Source organism: Pholcus phalangioides, unplaced genomic scaffold (assembly GCF_987345545.1).
Source record: "Pholcus phalangioides strain wild (caught in Gottingen) unplaced genomic scaffold, Ppha-v1.0 ptg000009l_1, whole genome shotgun sequence".
In the NCBI taxonomy this organism is placed as follows: domain Eukaryota; kingdom Metazoa; phylum Arthropoda; class Arachnida; order Araneae; family Pholcidae; genus Pholcus; species Pholcus phalangioides.
This window is the reverse complement of record NW_028301602.1, coordinates 11633445-11657105: the sequence shown is the minus strand read 5'-3', so window position 1 is coordinate 11657105 and position 23661 is coordinate 11633445. Positions and strand designations below refer to the sequence as shown.

At 38.0% G+C, this 23661-nt stretch overlaps 1 protein-coding gene across 1 annotated transcript in view; it reads right to left on the bottom strand.

The window, feature by feature from the left end:
* Positions 1-19968, bottom strand: part of LOC149081762 (uncharacterized) — a 97575-nt gene extending 77607 nt beyond the window's left edge. Inside the window, exon 1 of the mRNA XM_089237193.1 lies at positions 19676-19968. The gene's annotated coding sequence lies outside the window, so the exon portion shown is untranslated. The remainder of the gene's footprint in view (positions 1-19675) is intronic.
* Between the last annotated feature and the right edge of the window lie 3693 nt (positions 19969-23661).

Sequence of the window (23661 nt, the reverse complement as noted above, 5' to 3'; positions counted from 1 at the left end):
TGAACCTTGAGTTGTATGTAGAACTGTAGCAAGAAGTAGTGTTTGTGGTAAAATAAATGAATTTGGATAATGAAAATTGAGAAATCAGGACGGTGCCTGAATTTCTCTCCAAATTTTTCAAACCCCACAGAGAATGTATCCAAAAGTTTCCTGATCCGTCGAAAATAAAACCTTTAGCTATGTAACCAGAACCATTAAGTATTACAAAAAGTGTATTTGTGATTCCAAGAAATTATCACATTTTTACTCCTAAATAAGTAATTTAAGAGTATACATAAATCAACCTCGAAATAAAATTTTGACATGAAAGCAGCACAGGGTATCTACCCGGGGAGCAAATTTAGCAACCCCGCTCAGAATATCCCAGGACCGCAATTCATATAGACATCACACTGGTCTATATGAATTGAAATCGATCAGTAATTCCTAGAGACTGCTGTCAGCTCAGAGAAGCTGTATAAACTAAAAATTGGGAGTCCTTGAAACAGACGTTTACTATACCTTCGATAATATTGCCCAAGTTGATAGAGTACAGTAGATGATGGGGGGGGAAACAATGACGGCGCCATTTTTCTTATCACCAGCTACAAAAACCCTTTCTTTAGTTTCCTGATGGGTAAACAATTTTTTTTAATGCCAGGATATTCAGGAAACCATAAAGGAAGCACAAACGAAAGGAAACGTGAATAAAAATATTCAAAGAAACAAGCAAATATTTCATAGAAAACAAGAAAAGTGGCGCTTCATAATTTTTTTTTCTCCTTTCAAAGAAAACAGAAAAATCATTCGGCGCCGTGAAGTCCGATTTGTCAGCTGGCACGATTCTCTTCGCAAGTCTTGAGACTTCACCCATAAAGGATATATTAAGTGGGGAGGAAGAAGAAAAGAAATACAAGTCATCACCAATAAGATGAGATGGGAACTGATACAAGTAAAGTAACAACAGACAGAGAAAAGACACGTCATTTTAACAACGAAAGAAAAAAAAAACATGTCTGGTACGTACATACACAATATTCTTGTCACGATGAGCCTCACCCGAAATACTGACAAGCTGACTTCCTTTAAAAAGATGACATGCGAATAATAAAGACTCGTGGAAGAAAAAGGGTGAGGAATTCCCAATAGGCACACATCTACATCTGTGTTCTTGAATTAAGACAATCAAAAGTGAGGATGGAATGGTGGACACTGTTCCCAAACTGAAAGATTCGATAGGTAGCGTCCAATATTTTCACATAATGCCAGGAATTTTTGTATACAGAATATACATGAGCATGGATCGATACTATACCAGAAAGTACTAGCTGTGGGTGAGTCACGCTTTCAGGAGGATAATAATGAAACCACCAAAAAAAAAAAAAAAAAAATGGTGTAAAGGCAGAAAAGAGGGGTGTAGTGGGTCAATAGTGAAGGGTACGCTGCTATTATACAGGCAAAGTGAGAAGGAGGCCTGTAGGGGTGGAATGATGAATGCGACCTTCCCATGTGTGTGTATATATACGTATACATGACGGAGGCCGGGCCACAAAAACCCGGCAGCTTTTATTTATGGCTGCCTCAGAGAGCCGAATGTTTGTGAGGAGTTCATCGACCAACGATATTTGGTGATGGTTAATTAAAGTAGTAGAAACATTCCACAAAATCCCCCAAAAACTATCGAGGCTATTAATTGATAGAAAGAGGAAGAACCACGGCCTTCAAAAAAAAAAATTTGAAGTTATAATCATATCTGTCGAAAAAGGCCTTGCATGTCGAAAATTCGTGACTTGCGCCGTTTACGAGTCATCTTTTTTTCTCTCTCGAGTTACGTCTAGACCTCAAAGTCAGCCGGATGTGGCAATCATGTCTCCTTGACTCGATGTCTGAACCGTATTTGCATTTGAATACACGGGATTCTTATAACACACATACTACGATCCACACCTTTCTTCGCACAGTAAGGACTGAACATTCAAATTCTTAACAGAGGTTGATGGCCTTTTGCGTGCATGAAAGTCACTTGTAAAAAGAAAAAAATTTAAATCGAAGAAATGTCGCGAAAAAACAAACTCCAATGGATGGGGATACAGATCAAGCAACATATCACATGGCAGGCGTGGACAGCAATTACATACATAGCTAGTAATCTCGGTTATACAAGAGTTTAATCTCGTCCTCTTTGGAAAACACCAAGGAATTCCAGGAAGAGGAAGAAAAAAAAACCGACAAGTGTACACATTCCACGTGGCTGCAATTCATAACATTCACAACGGCGGCAGCGCCTCCTCGACAACTGGATATTCAGTTACAGTGCTTTGAATTCTTCCATCAACGCCATTCAAAAACAAAAAAAAACAAAGATGATAGAGCATTCAGGATGGAAATCTCGAGAGACACCAGAGAAAAGTTAGCGTGTCGTCGACATGTTGAAAGAGGAAATCCAACGCACCCTTGGGAGACGGACATCCCGGTCCTTACTTATCTATAAGATGAAAAACAAAGACGTCGGAGGAGGAGGAACCAGACATGGGCTATGGCACTTCTGGAGTTTGTGGTGTAGTACAAAGTAGTAGAAAGCAGAAATCACGGAATACTCTCATGACGTAAATCTGTAGGGGGAGTTGGTTACAAAGCTCAAATTTCAGATTTTTATTTCGAACCCGGCGAGATCTGTATTCCTAATCTACCAAAACCCAAAGCTAGAATCTAACCCTGGCTCGACAACCACCACAGCATAATCTGCTTGATCATTTCTCTGACCAAGATTTCTGAAGAAATAAAGATAATGCAAATCCGTAGCCTTCCAAATGTTTACACACAGTTTAGTTTTTTATACCCCCTTCACTGAATTTTCTTTTCCAAACTTTTATCAAATATTTGCATATTTTCTTCACTTTTATCAAATAGAGTGGATCCCGCTTAGGTCGGGAATAGACTGTCCCAGTTTGATAAAATATTATTTCACAAAACTTGAAAAAAAAAAAAGACAACCAATAACCCTACTGGTTACACATTCGCTCGAATTTAACCGATACGCTTATTGGTTGTTTTTCAAGTTTTGTAAAAGATCTTTTATCAGTTTTTTATAGCGTAATCTCGGTCTTGATACGATTCATTTTCGTGGTCCCAACACTTAGGCCAGGATTAAATATAAAAGTTTAACTTTTATAGGCTACTATTAAAGTTTTATAAAAATTTTATGCAACTTGAAAAATGCAACCAATGAGAGAGTATCTGTTACATGAGAGAGTTCTGGTTTTTTTTCCCCGGCTAAAAACACTAAAATACGGGCCCAATCCCCTACGTATGTCAGTGCCCTGACTTTCCAAGTCGCTGCATCATTCGGCTACCAGTGTGTTGACCCATTTCTTTTTTTGGTGCGCGAGTTGTGCAATGGTAAGATGCTCGTCTCCCACCCATGAATGCTGCCGTCAAGGCGATCCTGGGGAACACAGATAACAAGTTCTTTACCTACCGACCTGACTCGATCGATAGTAAATTGGCGTATGGTGACATGACCGGAGTTGATGCGCGGTATAGTAAAATATGACCCACCAGGGGCGTAGCCAGAAATTTCGATCGGGGGACCACTTTCAAATACAAATACAACGCCACAACAGGCAAATTGCCCAACGAGGTGGCTGACTTAAGAACATCATGGATATCCGAGCCATTTTTTTTTTGGAGGCCCTACCTACTACTGCTACACCACACATGCAAACCCCCCCCCCCCCCCGCGGAACCCCCAACGAATCGGTACATGCGGGAATGTGCGTGTAGTGAAACCTGACGAAGTTTTTTGTTTCTCTGTAATGCTTGTTATGTGTAGTGCTGCCATCTGCCACCAGTTTTTCTAACTATGAGTGAAGTGTTATGATTGAATGATTTACCGTTGTAGGACTGTTGCTCTCTGTGGCGAGACTTTTTAACGGGGAGATCGGCTCGCATTTGCGCCTTGAAGTTGGGAACCACAGAAAACCAACTTCAGCCGACCACCACTGTGGGGTTCGAACCCGGATCCTCGCATCGCGAATCCGTCACTATAACCACTCGACCACCACAGCAACATTTCATTTTGGGGGAAGGCCAAAGTGATAGAACAATAGATTTGGCCATCTTTTTCCCCTTTTTTGTGTCATTCTCACATATAGGGGGGGGGGGGGAGAACCAGACCCCTCCCCCCGCTACGCCCTTCTGTCCCACCTTAAACTTTGCGGGAGGCTGAATATTTCAATTTCATCACACTATAAATTCTTCACAGTCAAGTCCCCATAACATCGTGGCCCGGGGGCAACCAAAGATCTCAACGTAAGTGGAGAGGGAGTGGGGGGCGTTTGCTACCATCAGTGTGTGTCAAGGGTCGGCAACAATTCTTAAAATTATTCGACCACACGCCTACATTACTCTAATGCACTTTTTAACCCCTTTGCGATCCAGGTTTTTCCGATACTTCATTGGTACAGTTCATACTTTGTAGTCTTCCCCCCCCCCCCCGCAATGAGGAAGGTCCCTTTGCAATTTTTGTAGCTTATGAGTTCGCCGCTGTGATGGTCGAGCGGACATAGTGACGGACTCGCATCGCGGAGACCCGGGTTCGATCCCCACCGTCGCCACTGTGACGGTCGGCTGAAATTCGTTTTCTGAGGTTCCCAACTTCGAGTCGATCTCTCCGTTAAAAATTCTCACCACGGAGAGCAACAGGCCAACAAACAGTACAAATATTCAGTCACTACACACTCACTTCTGAGATATAGATGGCAGCACTGAAAAATCATACACAACACTAGATACGCACTCAGACTGTTAGGTACACACACTTACAATTCCGGCACAACTCACTAAGTAGTAAATTGCCTATGGCGATAGACCCGAGTTTTTCTCGGTTTGAAAAAAAAACAGGCCTAAGAGCAATACAAATATTCAATCATCACATTTCACTCACTTCTGAAATGCAGATGGCAACACTGAACAATCAGACAACGCGAGATGCGCACTCAGACTGTTAGGCGCACACATACTTCCGGCACAACTTCCTTGGTAGTAAATTGCCCATGGTGATAGACCTCTATAGGTTCTAAAGAAAGCTAATCAGTTCTGCTGAGAAGGCGAATTCACAGGGGGCCCTTCCTAGTATAGTAAGGGGCAGTTGCAACAATGAAGTACCGTTTTTCCCCTGTCCACTTACTGTCGAGTTCACCTCGGCATAGGACCGCAAAAGGTTAATGGATTTCCACAAGGACTCGGCAAATCGAAAAATAATTTCGGCGCCAGTCAAATTTCATGGAAGCCTAGCATTTTTTGGAAAAGAAAATTTTTTCAGCTTGTCCAGGACTTGATGTGCCACTAAACACAACACACACTGACATGATTTAAAAAGAAAAATTTGTGTCGTCCTCAAAAACTCAAATTAAGACAACATAAGTAAAAGATTTTAGGTGCTTATGCCAATTTTTTTTTTTTGATCCACCTGGGGTTTGTCACTTCTGGTTTACACGTGGGTTGGCTCTAGCCATTGGCGTACGCAAGGGGGGGGGGGTGTTTGGGGTTCTAACCCCCCTGAGGGAAGATTATCGTGTTATTTTGCCGGGAAAACGTATACCCCCCCCCCTCTCCACAGAAGGAAAAAATCTCAACCCACCCCCCGAGAAAATTCTGCGTACGCCTATGGTTCTACCCCAGGTATAAAATTCATTTTTGTTACACCATAAATTTACTGGAAAAGGATCAGACACGTGGAGGGGGAACTCTCGGCATTAAAGCTTTCGTCCAGGATTTGAAGGCCCCGACTGCAACACATACAACTGTGGAATAGATTTACCACCCACCGATGATGAATCTTCGGAAACTCGAAAAAATCATTTCTCGCTAAATCATTGCCGAGGGCGTGAGTACTAAAGAGAGTTGTTCACGGGAGTATAATAAGAATGAGTCTTTCTCTTTTCTCTCTCTAGAAATAAACCCTACGGCTAAGATGAGAGAGACCGACCGACCTAGAATCCAGAGCATGAATAATAACATAAAAAGTCGACCTTGAAACACGCAACAGAAGAAAGTGAAGATGGAGGAAGAAGCTCCATCAAAACAAGGCAAGATACGGTACGAAGCGCCTGAAGCTTCTTTCAAGCTCTGCCAAGATTTTTTTTTCTCACTTCTGTATATAGATACAGATAAGATGGGTTTTAGCTCTGAGCATTCACAAAAACATTCCGTTCCGGAAAATATACGTTCAAGAGATATTGTACCAGGGAATTGGACTAGTGGCTTCCCACCCCCCGTGGATCTCCTGGGTGAGGTTATCCATAAGGGATAAGTAAGGTTGCTTTCCCAGGTATATTTCAGAACATAGCCACCAGCTAAACTTTTATTCTAGTCCGGGGGGGGCTTGTGTTTCACCAGTAGGTACTAATTGAAAAAAATATTATAAACCAGTGGTTCGCAACCTTCATGCTTCAAGTACCCCTTGGAAGTACATAGAATGCTTGTGTACCTCTAGAAATGTCTTCCGTACCCACAGAAATGAACAGGCAGCGTGCACTCCTTTGAATGTGCAATGCATTGTATATACTGCTGGAAGCGTTCGTATCCCCTACACATGCGAAGGATGAATGTTCATTTCAAACATGCGTACAAGATTTGCATAGGCCCCAGAAATGCATAGGTGGTATTCATGCACTTAGAAATGCGTAGGAAGCTTATCCATAGTCACAAGTGGAAGGGAACTTGGTTACCCATAGATACGCGTGGGGGAGAGGAGGGGAACGTGGTTATCCACAGACAGGAGTGGAAAGGGAGCTGGGTTATCCCTAGACACCAGTGGAGACAGAAAGGGGGCTTTGTTATCTCTAGATATGGTAGAAATGTATATAAAGCTAATAATTTGAGGGGATGCGCTTACCGAAAATTGGGTACTACTGATACCCACCAAGGAACAGCTAAACTCACTCAGGAAACAGAACAGCTTGTCAAGGCTCTAATTTCATTAAATGCTTCAAATTTATTTTTTTTAGGCAGATTCCGATGCAAACTCAAACCTTTACATGTTTCAAAAAACATTCTCCGGGATAACTTTTGTAAAAAGGGGGAATGCAATTTGCTTACACGTGCACCGAAAGGGGGGGGGGGGACTGCTACAATCAATTCTCAACCAGTGTACTAATCGTCAGGTGACGCGGAAGTGACGTCATAAGCCTGAACATACAGCGCTAGTCTATACTTTTTGGATGAGGGGTGTATATACCTCAATCGATTTCATCCGATCAATACTCGAAAGATAATTCGAGTACACCCAACAGCTGCCACCGTACCACATGAGATAGATGCCCTGTATAAAAATATCCGCATTCGTGTACAGTATGAAAAGCAAGTACGCAGATTGATACATCAATTCCGGTCTACCCGCTATATTCAGAGCCCAATAAGTTTTAAATATCACGCACAGCACTCAAATACTACACAAGAGTTACATAGGGATTAATTATTCCCTCTTGCTATTGGGAGAATTATAGGGAAGCACCTTAATGATGCTGAGCCGGAGTTTAAGGGACCCCAACCTGAAATTATGTCAGCTTGTCTACTAGCACGAAGAGTCCCCAAGTATCATAGAAGTCAAAGAATACAATACTTTAGATTTTTTTGTGGGGGGGGGGGGGCGCGGCAAAGCTTAGCGTCTATGAAATTTTGCTGGCGTCTAAATATTTTCCCGATTTCTCAAGCCGTGTTGGTTTATGATTATTAAACATTGTTCAGGGAATTATTTTAGAGCAGTGGCTCTCAACCGGGGGATTCTTGTATAAGATACAAGATGTCAGATTTCGAATGAGAAAAATCCATTGTTCTCTTGCATTGTGTGCTGAATATCATTCGGTGAAGGGGTGCGTAGCCTTCATATTATTGGCAAAGGGAGTCCGGCTTCCATCCATGACTCCGCTATGCCCCTTCCCCCCCCCCCACTCGGTCAGACTTTTCGCGGGTGTCTGTAGTGAATTAATAAAGTGGAAAAAAATGATAAGAATCACCCCCCCCCCCGGCTAGAGCATCGTCAGACCCACAATTGCGGCGGACGGAACATGCCCGCATCTCATAAGCAAAAACTATTAATTAATACTATTTAACATACTGCCCATAAAGAAGATTATGGTTGTCTTGTCTCTGTATGCTTCTCGATTTATGCTATGTCTATCGTACTTCCTTTTAAGCGTGTTAGTTGTGTTAGAACTCACGAGCCCCGGAGGTAAACTATTCCATTTATCAACAACCACATGTTCTTGATCTTGTGTCAAACAGCCTTTGTGTGTCAGAGGTAAAAAATCCACTCCCTCCTCCCCCACCCCCGTGTCGATTTAGTAACAGCCACGAACTTCTTTGCAGAATATTCAGTATATTACTAGTACTACTTAACCGTACATGCACCTCGTACACATTCTTCAGCGGAATTTCTAACGAATCGGTTTGTGCCGAAATGCGTGGCCATAAAGGCGCGTATTACATTAGCGCGCCGATCTTGTAGCGTACGACCCTCCTGCTGCAGTTCAAATCCATTCATCTGTACACAAACTTCCTTTGTGTTCGATAAAAAAAAACGGATTCCAGGTGGGTCCAGTTAAAACAGCTCAAGAATCGTTCACAACACCGTACTGAACAACCAATTGCCAATGCTTGCATTGCATGATCCGCGCGCTAATGTATACGCACCTTATTAACGTAACGCTGAACTCTTTTGCCAACACATTATTACTATAATGGACCATAATATTTGATATTGAATTCTATGTACGTACATTTAATTGTGTTTAAAGTTTTCTCTGACAAGGGCAATCGATAAAATTGGCTAAAGCCGATAGAGCTTAGGCCGTGTTCACTTTGTAAGAAAGTTGCCCACCACCCACGGATTGAAATGCCAAATGTGGCCCGCGCTGTCTCTAAGGTTGAAGGCATCTAAGTCCAACTTAGGACCAGTTTTAGTCCAACGCCTAGGACATCAGATGAAAAAGCATCCTTCCCTCTCTTGGATTGAGAAAAATGGGGGGGGGGGGGGGTGCCAATCAAAACCTTAGACCCGACGATTCAATGTCTTAACATCGGGACGCGCGGGGAGGGGGGGGGGATCCGTCTTGGACAGACTGAATTCTTGACTAAGTAACAGCTTAAATGTGAAAGTATTTTTTTTCGTTTTGCGGCCCTTAAAATTTAGCGGCCTGGTGCGGCCATACAATTCGCACTTGTATGGCCGGAGTATGTAAGAAGTCCGGCCTCGCACAAGGGGTTCGTGGTCCTCCGGTTAAGAACCCTTGCCTTAAGCTAAATGCTAGTAATATAAAACTCCCAATGAAGTCCTTGTGCGATATATTCGTGATAGTCTCGACCACCAATTCAACGATTAAAAACTGCCAGTATCGTTCAAACGAGATTCGACTGATTTTAATGAATTCTTCCACCGAAACCCTCTGCTTCAACGCCAATGAGATTCCGAAAACCTGATTAGCATGAAAGCCGTCTCCTAGCCCCAGTGAGATCCTAATTGAAATTCAGTTGATCTTGTTTAACGTACCGAAGCCATCGGCAGACGTGTTTCTCAGCTAGGGGTTAGCTACCCTCCTTTTCACTGCCTAGGGTTCCTTAACCTTGAACCTAAACAAAAAACAGTCTGGATGAAAAAGAAAAAAAGGTTTCCCTTTCTCTGTAGATTCTCACTCAAGTATTTTCATGCTGTAAGTATGGTCTTCCTTTGCATCCAAAGGGATTCTACGAAGCCTCTCCAAAGATATTCCTCACAAGAGCAGATGCATAAACACACACCCACCCCGAAGGTTTATGTTTAGTAACCGTCACACTTAATTGGCAGTGAAAAGATTTAGAACAGACACATGGGGATGTTGGAAGAGAGACCGACCAGCATCCTAATAATAATAATGCGGCTGCTGTTTCTTCAGCCATTGCTGACGACAGGTGATGCCAGCGGCGGTTCATTTGAAAAGAAAGCATCCGCAGGAAGTTCTGCCAATTTAGAGCATTCAACTGTGCAATATTACCCGTATGTAAATTCAATTATACAGAGCTTAATTGAATGCTTCAAGTTTCGAAAATAGCATGTTGACCACTTACTACTTTACCATACATGTGCACCTCCCCATTCCTCTGCGGAATTTTTAAGGAAACTGTACATGTTGGAATGCACGTGTTGTGAACTTTTGCAATGCTTGTTATGTATAGTGCTGCCATCTGCCATCAATTTTTCTAACTGAGAGGGAAGTGCAATGAACGAACAATTGTACCGTTGTAGGCCTATTTTGCTCTCTGATCTTGACCAATTGGAACTCTTCATGAACAATCGTCAGTTCTGACAATTCCAACCAAATGGCCTTTATGGAGATAGAACGGGGTTCGTGACGGTCAGTTAAGCTTATGTCAAATGTTTATGGAATCAACTGAAAGTTGCTTCATTGATCACGAATAACGGCCTCTAGTTGAATCAATAATTTAAGACAAATGAAGGACAACGTCGTCGAACGACAACTTCATTCCAAGGCGGGATTGCACTGTAAAAGTTCAATAAGGTGATCGACCGCATTTGCTAGAATGTTACCAATGGTCTTATTGGTTGCATTTTTGAACTTTTATGAAAGAAATGTTAACAAACTTTTATAGTGTAATCCCGGCCTAAGAGATTTGCGTTATCTTTGAGTTAGAGCATATCAAAGGTTAAAAAATCGAATAGAATGCTAGACAGTAGTTGAGGGGTGCAGAAAGGCTCGATTTACTGAATGTTTACATTGGAAGAACGCATTGTGGGAGGGATATAATTGAAGTGTTCAAACTTTTCAACGAGATGGACCACTGAGTTATTTTAATACACAGTCAGTTAACTACTTCGATAAGAGAACACCAGTATCGATTGGTAAGGAACCAAATTTTGTTCAAAATTTTCAATGGGATGGACCATGAACTTTTAGTACACCGCCAATCGACTGCTTTTACAAGGGGACACCAGTATCGATTGGTGAGGGACATTTTTCGATTGGTGAGGGACAGGGAATTTTTCTCTAATAGGGTTGTTAATAAATGGAATAGCTTACCCCCGGAGGTAGTAAATTGTAACACAATTGACACGTTTAAAAAGAAATACGATAAACATGTTGGGGTAAATCGAGAAGCTATCCATTCTTAGAATAAGACAACCATAAGTATTCTTTATGGGCAATGTATAGTGTTTTATCTTGTGTATATATTGTTTGTAATTGCATTTTTAATTGGGTTGCTGTATTTTTGAAATGTATGACAACCATATTTTTATGGGCATCTTTTTATTAGCCACCTCCTTGGGCATTTTGTCTGTTGTGGCGTTGTATTTGTATTTGAGCAATTCTAGGTTGTGGTGTCACAGGGTGTTTTTCTCTAATAGGGTTACCAGATGAATCAAGAAGCTATCCATTCTTAGATAACCATAATTTTTTTTTTTTTTTATGAGAAGTGTATTATATTGTATTATTAGTTTTTTCTTTAGGTATATGCTTTTATATTGGGTTACTGTATTTTGGTTATATCTGACATCCATATTTGTGTGTATATTGGGCATATTTTATCAGCCATTTCATTGAGCATTTTGCCTGTTGTAGCCTTTGTGTTTGTATGTCAGAATTACTATAAACATCAGTGTTTTGTTTGTCTGATGTGAGCATAAGCAACAAATATTAGGGATAGGACAAAAGGTGATTTAACGGAATATTCGAATATTTCGCAGCCGAATATCAATTTTCTTAAAATTTATTAGAATTACAAATAAAATTAGTGTTTTTGATTGAAAATATTGGTAACTTCAAATGATTGATATTGAATTTTAACTGTGGAATTTATTGTCTAAATAATTGAAAAAGTGGTAATTGAAAGATTGTTACTGCGATGATACTAGCAATCAAATTTAACGATGACATTGCATTTTAATATTACTTACAAAATCAATTTTATATGTATACTTGTTACAATTTCACATCTAATTAAGAAACAATGTTATCCATTATTTACTCCTAACTAATAATGCATCTTAAAATTTTATTTTTTGACTTGGTTTATTTTTCCTTTTTAGATGTACTCTACCCCTTTGCCTCTTTCAGTAGCTCAATAAGTATCTTGTGTAAGTAAATCCTTCAGATAGTGAACTTGTGTATACATTGGGGTACGCAGGCGCCCCTCCCATTTGGCAACAGCAGAAGATATACCATGAGAGAGAATTTTTTAAAAACTACCCTTATACCCAGACAAATAGGACTTTCTGGAAAGAACTTATAGGAAATCTGCAGGAAACATTGGTGCTGTTATGTGGTGGAAAGGAACGTGAATACGAATGAGTTTGGCAGAAGTTCCATTATAAAATTTCTGCAAGAGCTTTCAGAATCTCATACATGCAGCATAAAGGAATTGCCAATAGAAAGAGGAAAATTAAAGTTTTCAGACCACAACATTAAACTTTTAAAGCAAGAAAATGAAAACATGGATAAATTGAACAATATTATACTTGCAAAAAAATACTTGTGGTAAAAAATCTGAGAATATCTTCATTAAGTTTACTGAAGAAAATGACAGTTCTCTATCTGCTTTAGAATGAAGGTGATCATAAGAATGGTTTTCTTTGTCAATCACCTTTGGTTTTATATTTTGCTTTGAACTTATTTCTGAAAACTAATTTTAAAAGAAATTTTCATCATCTTTAAAAGGTTTCCAAAAAATCTTCATAACAAAAACCTTTGAAACCTCACTATGACAGACAATATTCTCGAACTAAAACTTTCCATTGAGATGATTGTACAAAAAGAAAATTCTAAATTTTTCAGGCAATGAAAACAATATTTCATAATACAGTCGATGCTCGATATAACGACTCCCTTGGTTCCGTCGAGAATTAAAATTATATTGTGAGGTTATCGAAAGTACATATGACAGTCGTTCTATGGAAAACATTTGGGACTTATCATACCGGTCGTTGTAATGGAATGATCGCTATAACGTGGGGTCGTTATAATAAGCGTCAATTGTATAAACGAAATTGGTAAAAAAATTTCATTATTTAAAAGAAAAAAGAATCCAGGAGAATATTATTTCTCCGACAATATTCTCACGTCACATCTCTAGACAGCCGCATATGTCTCATCTCTGTATATGCATTATTCCAACAGTGGGGTTCGAAGTGTTGGTCGGTTGAAGTTAGTTTCGAACGCTGAATTTCGCGAATACTGTATAATGTTTAATTTTGGGTCTCCAAAACTATATGGAGCCAATAGGCAAACGTGTACATGATCATAAAGAAATCTGGCCTAAATAAGTAAAACCTATCGGCGCTCTCCCCAAATTCATGCTTAATATTAACGATGTGGTTGCAGGGAGCGTACGTAGGATAGACCTTTCGAGGGGACACAAAATGGCTTGAGGACGACAAAGATTTTTCTCCCTGAGAAATTGAGTTACCGGCCTACAAAAAGCATTTAAATTAACAAATTTGTTAACATAGCATATAAGGGGGATTTTCTTTCGATGTTTCAATTTTTTAACCGAAATATAAAAATAGTGTCATATTTTTGGTTGACTTGCCGCCCCCCCCCGCGTACGCCAGTGGTTGCCGCTGTAAATGACAAAATTTGAAGAATTCCATGGCCATTTTTCTCATTATCTACAACGGCAATAAAAACAGCTTAAAAACGTAGAGGCAGTTTTTATTGCTCACTAGCAGTTTAATGACACATACGTAACTGATAACGGATGCATGCACAGGCAGGGTACAAAGATCATTCAGAACATTACATGAATGTTTAATATTCACGAAATTTCATGCAGAATCGAAAAAAAAATTCGAAATATAATTTACTAGCTCCGCAGTATATACCTCACTAGATGGCAAAATCATTATTCAAATAGCTAATTACAGAATATTTGATTGGGGGGGGGGGGAACTACTTCAACATTGAGATTTAAAAAAACAGTCTATTCGCATATTTTTAAAACAATGGGATCCGTTAGGACTCCGAGCGCTTGGCTTCTGAATTCAAATGGACTTCTACCGCAGATAAAAGCTTGGAATACAAAAAAAAAAAAAACGTCATATTTCTTTCCAGGTATATTTTACAGCACGATAATGCAATTATCCAGCTCTTTGAACAAGATCTCTCGACAAATTCAAAAGTGTCTTGCAATCAACGGCTCTTTGTGTCGGTATTCAAGGTAACAGCGAAAAACACATGCCCGACAACTTTGTACAAGAACTGAATAAAGAGAACTATATCTAGTGTCTCAATAATGAAAGTAGCTTAATAGCCCTAACAAATGACACTTTTTATATATTCCGTATCCCTGACATCCATTAAAGATGACGACAAAGATGAAGGAAGCTAGAGAAAAAACTTTCTTCTTTTCGTCAGAAAAAAGGGCGGCTTCAAAAACAATCCATTAGCTCGAAAGTAACCTTGACACTCGACAACATTAGCAAGGGAAGGGGGAATATTTTTATATATATATTTTTTTTTCAAAAAGGTATATGAAGGATAATATTATGCGAAAGAAATGGCTATTCCACAAATAGCGCACATACAAAGCTGGTTTTCAGGTAATAAAACCGGGGAGCTGCTAACACTGGAAAGAAAAAAAAAAGACATCACGAATCTTTTCCTCAACAAGCAAACAAGATCCAATGAAGAACTTCCGAATCTTTTCAATTTAGGGTAGGCATGATCAAATTAACTGATTCGCGATCGCCTATCTGATTTCGATTCACATTGATTGGATACAGATGAGGGTCGATCTCCCACTGGTACAGCACAGGCTAATAAAACCATTGAACTAATTCATTTTCATTCCCATGACGATCTGGATAGATTCTGATGAACTTGATTAAAAATTCGAGCCAGACTTTGAAGTCAGATTACGAGCGACGAAACTTCCTTAATGCTATATCAAATCTTCTCCGTCCGTTTGGCAACTCATTCGATCTGTAATAGAGACATTATGTTGGATGATGATCATTGCGTGCGTGTTGTACGATGAAACATTCATACATCCAAGTTCACTGATTCACGAAAGACAAAATAATTTGACTTCGCTGTTATTATGTACGTGAATAGAGAAAGATGAGGCTAGATCTTTAACTAAAATATAAAAAAAAGCACGAACCGTCGATTAATTAACTCCTTTACGATCACTGACGAAATATTTCGTCCAAACGCCAGTGGAATAAATTCAATCTAGTTCTGCTTCCTTTCCTCTTATCTTTAGCGAAGTTTAATTGTAGCCCTTATGAGAGAACCGAAGTTTTTCTTCCCTGTTTGTTTTCTATGCTCTCGTTAAGGATTTTTCCTAAACATTTTATGTACCTTTCTACATATACATGTAATAGAGGCCGTTCAAGTATTACGTCATCATCGATAGGGAGGGGGGGTCCCGATTAGCTGACTTTTGATGACAAGGGGGGGTTTGGATAATGCTTACGTCATCAACCACCCTTTATGAAAATATGAGTTAGGATTCAGAGGGGTAGAGCTGATGACGAAGTTTTGCTGACGGGGGGGAGGAAATGGCTAAACATTTGCGTAATACTTGAACAGAGCCATAGCAAAAAGAAAACATAGGGTGAGGGTGAAAATAACCAATATAATAGAGATAAACAAGATAGAAATCTTGTTTATTCATTATGCTTCCCCCTTTTCTAATAATTTTTTTTTCTTTCCCATTCTTCATTTTTCTCACGTGAGGTTAGGAAAAAGTTACCAGAGTTATCATCAGAGTTATCATGGATAAGTCGCACAGAGATCATCCAAATTTGTTGCCAAAAGCCTTCACGAGAAGGGGCTTGAAAAATCGAAAAATGAAAGCACCAGACAAATTTATTTAAGTCAAGTATGGTTTTACCTCAAGAAAACAGTATTTAACATTTTTTTTTACATTGGGGCCATTCAAGTATTACTTAAGCAGATTTTCAGCCATTTTTGACCCCCCCCCCCTCCCCCCTTGTCAGCAAAATTTCGTCAGCAGCTTAAAATATTTCATATCTTCAAAAAGGGGCGGTCGATGACGTAAGCAACCTTCAAATCCACCTCGCCATCAAAAGTCAGCAAATTCGAAACCCTCTTCCCCCAATGGTGTCGTAATACTTGAATGACCCCTTTCCTGGGACTTATTCACACACACACACACACCTACACTTAAGTAATCAGTAAATTTTGTGCCATCCCTTGACTGATTTAGAAATCACAGAATATTTTAAGCACCAATACCGATTTCCTAGTCATCACAGCTACCTGGCGCGTGGGATTTCTCAAGCTCTGAATTATGCAAATAGCTATAAATTCGATGACAATCGATTCTGTTACGAATTTATTACCAAACGACAATAACAATACCAGGGCTTGACAGAAAAAATACTGAGGCACCATCTATAAATGTTTGGAGCCACGCATGGTTTTCTGTTAAGAATAAAAAATAATCAAAAATAATGTTTCTTTGTCGACATGTCAAGCTTCTAGAAAGACTTACTGTAATGAAGAAATCAGAAAATTTTGTCTTTCCTTAGACTAATTTTCTAGCCACAATGGCGACCTGGCCCCATTTGCCAAGCCTTGCCCTATACAGCATTAAAGGAGCCAGATTCCTTCGCTTATGTCATTCATAACATGATTTCAAGTCTATTTCAAATTCCTTACTTAGGATGCATCAAATCTACATTGTAGACTGTGCCGTAAATCACTTATTGAGATCAGTAACCGATACTAACAATTATATCTTATAAACAGGGATTAACAAATCGGAAAAAATTTGTGCCACCCACATGTGTAAGGAGCCAAGACAGAGCATCGTGTGTTTTTCCTCTCTAAAAAAAATGCCTTAAATTGTTTTTTCGAATTTTTTTTCCTGAGACAATACCTATTCATGTTGAAAGGCACCCCCCCCCCCAATGAAATTTTGAGTCACTCGTAGACCAGGGCTTGACAAATCCCAGCCACCAAGTTAGGGGGTCACTCAAGTATTACGTCAGCATCGGGGGGGAGCGGGTTTCGGATTTGCTGACTTTTGATGACAAAGGGGGGAGGGGGGTTTGAAAGTTTCTTACGTCATCAACTACCCCTTTTTGAAGATATGAAATATTCTAAGCTGCTGACGAAATTTTGCTGACGGGGGGGACGGGGTCATTGTTTTGCTGACAAGGGGGGGGCGGTCAAAAATGGCTGAAAATCTGCTTACGTAATACTTGAATGGCCCCTTACCATGCCGACTATAAAATTGTTATTGGCGAATAAAATTTTCTGTATTTGATTACTAAATTGAAGTCTATGAATTACGAAAAATTGATTTCCTGACAGTGTCTTTTGGCATGGGAAAAATATGTCCCGGGAAAGTCGAAAAAACCGTTTAGGATAGTTTTTCTTGAGATTAACATCACTAACTCTTCGCCCCAAAGAAATTAGACTAGCGCCTACAATTTTTTTTGATTTGGTAATACCTGCCTTAGAAGCAAATTCGCCATAAAAAATTTAAGGTGCCATTACACAGATTTAAAATCGCCATGGCGACCTGACGCCTGGGATTTATCAAGCCCTGCTTACGAAATCGTGATAATTTCACTGAGTACATGCGCCTAATTTGTATGGGCGCCTAAAATTTCTTTTGTGTGGTTACTAAATTGCAGGCTGAGAGTAGCAGCACAAAAAATTTATAGTAGCATATATGGCAACATAAGAGGGTCACTATGCCCTGAAAAAGAAAAGCATTATTTTGGACCTCTGTGTAATATAAATTTTTGGCGTCTAAAAATTGTCCTGGGGAATAGACTTCAATTTTTTTTTTTTTTTGTGATTTGTTCAGCCCTTGAATACATAGTTCCTAAAAGGTGGATTTGACATCAGCTTTGCAGTTTAAGTGCACCTATGTTTTTTTACATTAGTTAACCGTGTTTTGGCAATGAAAATTGCTTAAAATATATATTTTTAAAAACCCTCCAAGAACAAGCTACACGATTGTTGCAATTGGGCTTCAGAACTTTTGCAATAATCTTCATTTCTCAACGGTATCCAAAAAATCAACACATCGCCACATTCATGTTACTGTTTTTGCATTTTTCTCACAGAAGTATAAATATTGTTTTAACACCTGAAAGTTTTTAGATCTAGTTCTTGATATAAAAATACTAATTACTATAAGACAATAACACATATCAAGTGAAATTTGACAATTGTTGAAACAATTCTTAAAAACTAAGTGTAAAGAAATTTGAGATCATTATCATCAACCAATTTACTTATTGTCGTTTCGCTGTGTTTGTTATTCAAGGCTAAGACACATAACTTTGCTAATGGATTTACGATGCAAAATTTAGATGAAATTAATCTTTAGGCTTGTAAATCCAGTGTTGGTGGCGTGATTGTTTTCCAAGAACGTTTTGTCTGAATTTTTTGTAAATTCATGTAGAAAAAAAAACAATGATGAAAATTTACAATGTTATTGGCTAAAATTCTACGAAATTAATCACCAACAATGCCATTATGAAACAGGCAAAAAATTACTTTGTTCATGAATTTCGGCAACAATTACTTTCATCACAAAATTTTAGCAACGATTTCAGCAATCATTTTCACCCACAAATTTCAGCTACAATCCACTTTAAACGAGAATTTGTAGCAATAATCGCTATCAACTGGAATTTTAGCAACCACAAATTCAAAAAATCACTTTCAACCAGCACCTTTCAGCAATCATTTTCCATCAACTACAAATTTCAATACTTCAGCAACAATCACTTTCAACCCTCAATTTCGGGGTTGAAAGTGGTTGTTGCTAAAATATTGAAATTTGTAGCTGAAAGAGATTGTTTGAATTTGTTGTTGAAGCTTCTTGAATTACCGAAATTTATTACTGAATTTGATTGTTGCGGAAATTCGGGGTTGGAGCACTTTCAAAAAAAATTCAGCAACAAATTTCGGAAATTCAGGAAGTTTGAACAACAAATTCAAACAGTCACTTTCAACAATGAATTTAAACAGTCACTTTCAACAATGAATTTAAACAGTCACTTTCAACAATGAATTTAAACAGTCACTTTCAACAATGAATTTAAACAGTCACTTTCAACAATGAATTTAAACAGTCACTTTCAACAACAAATTTCAGCAAGCAGCAACAATCACTTTCAACCACACATTTCGTCAATTCCCTCACTTCAATATCAAATTTCAGCAAAATTCAGGAACAGGTTTCAACAATAAATTCAAACAATCGCTATCAAGCAATGGAAAATCCAACTCAATTCGCTCCAAAACATTTTCACGGACAATGAAAATTCTCTAATTATTCCCTCAACAATCAAACGACATTTTTTTTAGAGAAAAAAACCTCCATCATAAAATAAATTAAATTCCAATATTTTAGAGGATCCATCCATTGTCGTGATTGCAAGAGGCGAGAATCACTTTTTCCCACAAAAACCCCCCTTGGCATCACAGAAAAGAGAAGAATCTGATCGATGAAAACTAGAGGAAAGTGAATATTATCCACACACTCACACTCTCTCTTCATCTCGCGTTTCAAACAACCCAACAAACATTTTTTTCCCTATTTGAGAGAAATTTTAACACGAAATATCTTAATTTCAAGCAAAATATTATTCAAATTGATCTATAAAACACAAAAATTGAATATATTTCTTGAAAAAACACAATGTACTTACCGGCTTTGCTGCTGAAAATGCTAGTCAAAAGGGATTCTCCCCCCCTCGTGGCGTGCAAGTATTCCAGATAAATGTCGCTTCAAAACGAACGCTTGTAGTTCCTTTTTTTTTAGCACTTTCAGTATAATTATAGATATAATCCAAGAAAAGATAATCGAAGGAATTATTCAATTATTTTTTTTCGAACAAGAAAGATAATTCTCCGGTAATTCTTTGGTTATAACGAGGCTCCGGCGATCGTGACCTCGTCGCTGTAACAACGAGAAGGTGAGGAAAAACGGTTCTTCTCGGAGGAGATGCCGAAAACTGGAATGGGAAATTCAAACGTGTTTGGCGATGATATGAACGAAATCTCGCCAAATAAACAAAGCCAAATGTGAGGTGTTTTTATTTGAATGTTGATTCACAGTAATTACTGAAAAATACTTTGATATTGTGTATTTATTACTACTTAATTCTTTTTCCTCATTGCATTTTGATGGCTTTGAAATTGACTTTTTGAATTATATTGCATCATTTTTGCGATTAAAAAGTAAATTGCCTTTAATAATATTGCAATTATTATTATTGTTGAAAATTATGTATATATATTTTGTGGGTTATGTGAGAAGGATATATTTGCAAGTGATTTGTAGAAAAATACATGTATGAAAATAATAAAAATTCATATTATTATCACCATTGTATTTATATTTTATTTCTGTTTATTATGATTTTATAATAATAATAATTATTATTATTATTATAGTTACCATTTTCTTCTTATTCTACTTTTCATAATGTGGTAGTTGAAGGGTTAAGATTTTAGAATAATAATTGCGTGTTTATGTCTCGGGTTTCCAGAAATTCGTATATTTATTATATGTTCCTGGAAGTTTTAATTGAAAAGTTAATGGTAAATTTTTTTTTGATAAATTTGTGTATGATGAATTTAAAAAATGTATAGTGAGTTACGGGGCTGTAACTTCATGGGCCCTTGGGCCAAGGGATTTTTCTGAGGCCCTGCCTGGAAAATTCTCGAAATTCAACTACTTTTCATTTTTCTGTGAGACCCTTCTTCTCTTGAGGTGCCCGGATGGGCTCATGCGTTAAGACGGCACTGGTGAGTAAATAAGATGAAGATTACAATAAAAAGAATATATTCATTGTAGAAGTGATTCTGATCGTTCCGAGATAATTTTGAACCGCTACTGAAAAGGTATTGTTCGTTGCGAATATATACAAAAGTGTTTCCGTAAAGCATTATTGCGCACAATTCATTTCCAGAGAAGCACGCGGTTTCCAACTGTTTTCCCGAAAGTATACTGAAAGCTTGTTATTTTTCTTAAATAGTTTTCTGAAAGGCAAAAAACAAATTTTATTGATTCAAAGCCTCCAAAATTATTGTTGATTCCAGTAATTTTTTCAGTTGCACAAAATTTCTGATTGGTTCCTTCTATAGTATTGTTGTTCCATGTGTGTGTTGCTCGCGGGAATTTTCTCTAATGAAAAGAAATTGAGTTTCTGTAGAATGTCTTTGCGTAAGATCATTGTTGGGGGAATATACATTTTTCGCGACTATCCCCCAAGGGGTACTCTCTCGGTGGACTATGGGGGGGGGGGGAGACAAGTTTAATAGAGGCTATAAGGCTCATCTTTATTAATTCTGATTTTTTTTTTCCTCCATCAATTCTAAAAACTAATTGATCCTTAATATCCATTAATTCTGAAATTATTTCTTCCTTTAATTTTGAAATTCCTTGTTTCTCATTAATTCTGAAATTATTTTTTTTCATTAATTCTGGCATTATTTGTTTCATTGATTCTGAAATCAACTCTGCAATTTTATCGATTCTGAACTTTTGTTAATTCTGAAATTACTTTTTACTCATCTTAAAAATAATTTCTTCGTTCATTCTGAAATTAATTCTTTCATTCATTCTGAAATTAAATTTTATCAATTCTGAAATTGTTTTTTTTATCAATTCTGAAATTGTTTTTTTTATCAATTCTGAAATTGTTTTTTTTATCAATTCTGAACTTATATTCTTCGTTAATTCTGAAATATTATTAGTTCTGGAATTATTTCTTTTACCAATTTCAGTTGTGCAACTTTATTATTTCTGAATTTCCATTCATTCCGAAATCGTTTCTTTCACCAAATTTGAACCCCCCCCCCCTCCAATATTCAAACAGTTTTCATCCAAAGCCCGAAAAAAAAGAACCACTAGTCAAAACTCTCGGCCACTTCACGAATTGGCCACATTTTGGCCGTAACACATGAAAGTCAAAATATAACGAATTTTAACGCTCTATAATTAGATGACACGCACGTGATTTTAAACGAGAAAGGTAAACATGACATATCGAATGACATAATTCGTTGTTTAGTCTATAGATTGAAATTATCATTTTTTTTTATCGATTGTTGTTTTATCGGATTCCGTGATCGATTCAGAAAAAAAAAAAACCCCAAAAAACACGCGCATTATAGAAATTTCAATTCCTCCTCTGCGAAGTTTTCCAGTTCTCTGTACTTAATAAATAGGATTTTGTGTGTGTGTGCAGATGACTACGCAATATTATTTGATTAATTTTATTCATCGATGACTACAATATTTTCTTCCAACATTTCTAATTTCTTTCAAATAATTTCTAATAACTGTTGCCCTTAGGATTAGGGCTCCGAAGTCACTCTCTGCGTACACCTCTAACTATAGTTGCCAATACACAGGTAAGTGGTAAAGCGGCCTTTATCTCATCAACTGTCCATCGTAGAAACATATAGTTTCGGTTTAAAAAATGCTCAAAAGGCTTTCAAAAATTACCCTGTACCAGTTTTTAGAGTGAGAATACAGTGTGTAACAAAATAAAAAATGAAAAATTTTATACGTCCTCCTCTGTCTTCTTACTTCCAATTAGAAAGTTCTTGCCCTATCTCTGATGATGCCAACAACGAAAATCCTATGTTTTCAAGTGCAATATTCGCTGAGATATCCGAATTCAAAATCGGAGAAAAGTGGGGAAAGAACAACATAAAAAAATTGAAGAAAGAAGTGTTGTCCGTTAGCTTTTTTTTACCGGTTTTTTTCCCAACTTTTCTCCGATTTATGAATTCAAATAACTCGGTGATTAGTAGTTGTAATTAAAACACTGGATTTTTTTTTGTTCTTGGCCTCAGGAGAGACAGAGCAATAACTTCCTAATTGGAAGTTAGAGCACTGGGGGACCGTATAAAATTTTAGATTTTTTTATTTTGTTACACACTGTATTTTCATTCTTAAAACTAATGCGGGGTAATTTTTGAACGCCTTTCGAGCATTTTTTAAAATTGGAATCATACCCCGTACGACGGGTGGTTGATGAGATAAATGCCGCATTAGCACTTACAGGACACCCTGTATAAAACATGAAACAACCTCTCTAATTATATAAAATCGGCTGTTCGGATAAACGAAAAATCCCTATTTACTGTGGGTTTATTTTTTTTAAAACACGATTTTAAAAAAAACAAAAAAAAAAAAACAGAAGATTTATTGACAAAGGGTGTTGTATACGGAGTTACAGACAATAATTCTCTTTAATCACGACCCAAAGCGAGTTTGGTGGGCTTGGGACCCAAAATATTTGAATAGTTTTTCCGACTGCCTTTCAGAGATCGAATTTCGAATAATTACATGAAATATTAAAGATGAAAAAAGTCAGCATGGATAAAACTATTCAATGAGTCTAAATCCCTCTACGAGGTTGAGAGGGGAGTGGTTTCACTCGGAGTCTGCACCTGGAGCCCTACTGGTTCACATCTAAACAAACAACAGCTTTTAACAAAAATAGGGAGCTTTTGAACCTTGAATAGTGGTAACGGGTGCCAACTGAGAAATGAGACGTATGCATACCCTCCCCCCCCCCACACACACACAATCATATTTCTGCCAATCCAAGATAGTGAGTGAATGTGTATTATGCAATTGCCTTACGTAAATTTTAAAAAAAGAGCTCCTTGACTC